Source organism: Aedes aegypti, chromosome 3 (genome assembly GCF_002204515.2).
Source record: "Aedes aegypti strain LVP_AGWG chromosome 3, AaegL5.0 Primary Assembly, whole genome shotgun sequence".
Lineage (NCBI taxonomy): Eukaryota > Metazoa > Arthropoda > Insecta > Diptera > Culicidae > Aedes > Aedes aegypti.
In genome coordinates, this window is record NC_035109.1 from 191436475 (window position 1) to 191440355 (window position 3881).

Here is a 3881-nt window from a genome sequence, read left to right on the forward strand (position 1 = left end):
TTGCACGACCTCATTTTTGCTATTATGTTTTCCGGTGTTTTATGTCCTTTGCATTTTTCTGCAACTTTCTGAACAAGAGCAGCGCAATCTTGTCCTACTTCGTCGCAGATAGCTTGGCGAGCCTTTCCAGAAAGTCTTGTTTTTATGAACTTTAATAAAGTTGGTTGTTGATCCGCAGGGGTCAAGTTGATTAAAAGACTCGCGGAGTCCGTTGATTTAGCCTTTCTGGAGTTCCATCATAGACCTCCAGGATAGCGGCTGCTTGCTTCACATCGAAGGGCATTGTTCTTACGTTTTTATATAGTTTATTTTGTGCTATTGTTGTGTTAACTAGCGTTTTAAACCTGGTTAACGTTGATGATCAACATTTTCTAACTGATCAAGTATTCTATTGTACAGATTCAGCGAGTCTCATGGATGTTTCGGATTTAAGGACTCACAGACTCGCGTTTACACGTTTCCACTTTGAAACTAAAACTGATTCATTTGTCGTGTCTTGATGTGAAGGTTTGATTAATCACGCATCACATTAATCGTTCCAATGCATTCACTTGTTTTAATTTCATCTGGCTTGGGTTTTTTGCGAAATTCCAGCTCTAACGACTCCTTCCACTGTCGAAGGGTGATCCATCCTGTCGACAGGTATTCCCTCGCTTAAAGATTCATTTTTCCGCATATTTTGACGTTCTTGGCTTCTTGTAGTGACCATACATTCCTTTTCATGCACCAAACTTATTTTTCTTAGTTCTTCCGAAGAAATTCTAGATAACGCGTCGGCCGCGGCGTTATCTGTTCCTTTCTTGTAGAAAACGTCAAATGAATAATCCTCTAACGCTAACCGAAATTTTGTTAGTCGACTAGAAGGATCAGTCATGCTAAACAAATAGACAAGTGGCCTGTGGTCAGTAAAAATTTTAAATCGTCTGGCATATAAATATGGCCTCTTTCCATGGTGGTCTTTTGCTTTTCTGCTGGCCCATCTTCTCCATGCTCTCCAGCGCCATCCTCACAGAGTTGAATTCCCAATCTAGGGAGTTGAGGTTCCCCTTTTGTCTCTGTCGTGTATGTTCAGCAGCTTCCTTTGGCGTTTCATACAGTTTCTCGCATATGATTCTCTGTGCGTTTATCACGGGAGGTCTCCAAATGTTTTGTTGTAACTCGTGGTGCGAGATCATCATTTCTTCCCAATATAATGTTTTGATGACCTTATCGCCCACTATTTGCTGCACATCTATGTTCATTAATTTTTTTTTTCATAAAACTGTTCTCATCGTTTCTTCACTAAACTGGCATTGCCACACGACGGGCTGCGCGCTCCGCTAACCTTTCTGTATGGTGGCGATGCACTTTCGAGAGCATTTTCATGGCGACATAGGCAAACGCTATTCCTGCTAGCACACATAATGCCTCTGTTTGAGCGGTGTGGCTCTGTACAGGTCCAACACTTGAGGTGGCCGGCGCAACAATTTCATCAGCCGAAAACCACCCCATTCTTCGTTTAAGATGGTTTCCAACACATTTTTTCGATCACACCCGAGTAAAACAGAGTACGGTTGGGTAGATTGTCGGTTCCGCGCACTTTTGACTTAATCGATTTGATTGCCGGTTTTTTCTCTTCGTCACACTTGCAGTTCATGCGCTTCTGCGATCAATTCGCTTTGGTACTCTTCGACTCCTGGCAGGATTGCCATGTCGTGTCCTGATGTGAAGGTTTGATTAATCACACTTTTCTACGCCAACGGGACTCGCGTGATATCAAGAATAACTACTAGACTCGTCCAAGGTCCACTTATGATTGAATTTTATTTCTACTCAACTTAACTACCGAGGCCTCGTTCTCGGTGGCGGACGTGACCCTTTTTGTTATGTCAGCATAACCGCGTTCACTGCCCGGGTGGTGTGATCGCGTTTATGCTGATCATTTGTTTACGCAGTTTTCACTGCTATGTTTATGTAGAGCTTATCGCTGTTATAAGAATGTAGGGCCGCATCCACCACACATTGTTATTTATTATTCGCTACCTTACAATCTACTACTTCACTTATTTATTGGCGTTGAGCAAGTTGCTCACGCTCTCACTCTCTTTAATCTATATGGTCATCTGTTGAGCACCTGCTCACGCTTGACCAAAGCTATGTTTAATTAAACTAATGACCTGGTTCTGATGTGGCACCTCGTTGTAATATTATTGTTTCACAATGTCTGCCTCTTACTGGCGGGCAGACGCCTAGTCTATAATTCTTCCTGTGGTACCACATACGTCGTGCACTAGAGTGGCATAAAAGTTTATTTGTGCCATTTCTCGACCTTGTTTCATGAATAATAATCACTGTCACATTAAATGTTCTTGAAAGTTTAAACACTTTTGAAAGTGACCGAGCTTTCTGCAGTACTTTCTTATTAATACGTTTTGTCATCATTTTGTATATTGTGACTAGCAATTGTAGTGCAACGATTGCAATTATAATCCAGAGTAGGGTTTCTACTCGATCGATTTTGTCCAAGTGTTCACTTTGCATGTTGATGATTTCAACATGTTGATCACCATCTTGCTCTACATGTGATTTCGATTCTTCGGCACCCATTGTTCAGATTGCACTTGAGGTTATTTGAATTAAAAGTTCGTATTTTAATACATAATTAGCACATAATAAACTCACTCACTATTATTCGTTTTAGTTCGTCAGTACGGATTGTTTGGCGTTGATAATGATTTCTTGTAATGCTTTAAACTCCTCGATTAACACTTTTACGGTTATAATCGTAGCAACGATTGTGAATGCTAAGCAGATGAACAATGGCTTAGTCATATTTGAACAATGTTCACTTTTACACTTTTTCTTGAACTTATTCGATTCGATATGTCGCGACGGTCGCCATCAGCGAGTCTGATGGATGTTTCGGATTTAAGAACTCACAGACTCGCGTTTACACGTTTCCACTTTGAAACTAATTCATTGTTGTTTATTATTCGAAATACTAATAGCTACCTTACAATCTACTACTTCACTTATTTATTGGCGTTGAGCAAGTTGCTCACGCTCTCACTCTCTTTAATCTATATGGTCAGCTGTTGAGCACCTGCTCACGCTTGACCAAAGCTATGTTTAATTAAACTAATGACCTGGTTCTGGTGCGGCAATGAGGAAGTTTGGAAGTTTTGCTACTCAGCGCTATAATGTAGGTTTGGGTGGTTTGATGTTTAAACGTAAACGGGTTAAATGTATAATGGTAAAGTATGTAGGTCATGAAGAAGAGGTCACCACAAGATCTCTACTTTGACCAAGTTTGTTGATCAGTGTGGTTCTTTGATACTTCCTATTGGGGGATTTTTTTAAGTTTGTCGAAATTGAAACTAATTCCTGAATAAGGTTATCCAATTCCATATGTCGTTTGTTTTTGATGAACTGACTTACCTCTAATTAATCGGTCGGACCTCCTAAATTCTCCTTCTTCTTTATGATGTTTCTACATTATGGTTTACCTAAAAAAAAGTTTAATTTAGACGATAGTTGCTACTGTCGGTGCTCGTGCGCGGCCTCTAGTCATTTTTCTCTCCACTTCCCTTACACAGCACTTCCATAATACTTATACGATGCTACCGATTAACAATGTCGCCATGCAAACGGCAATTACGCTCACTCCGACGGACTCTATGTTGTCGATAGTCAGCTGTTGCTGTTCTTGTTGCTGCTGTTGCTGGACGGCGTTCACGATTACCTCCTCCTTTGATTCGCTGCCACCCATCGTTACGTTTGAATTAGTTCTCGGGGTATGATGTTTGACACTGTTCGACCTTTCACCAGCAGGGTTAATGTTCCACTTTCCGTATATCTTTATATTGAAGATTTCGTAATTATTTGGTTTATTGTTCGATTGA

At 40.6% G+C, this 3881-nt stretch overlaps 1 long non-coding RNA gene across 1 annotated transcript; it reads right to left on the minus strand.

Moving 5' to 3' along the window:
* Positions 1 to 1878: 1878 nt before the first annotated feature.
* Positions 1879 to 3381, minus strand: LOC110678111. Its single transcript, XR_002501452.1, has 2 exons — positions 2992 to 3381; positions 1879 to 2022 (listed from the first exon to the last, which is right to left on the minus strand). It is a non-coding gene; the product is annotated as an uncharacterized LOC110678111 (long non-coding RNA).
* Positions 3382 to 3881: the final 500 nt, after the last annotated feature.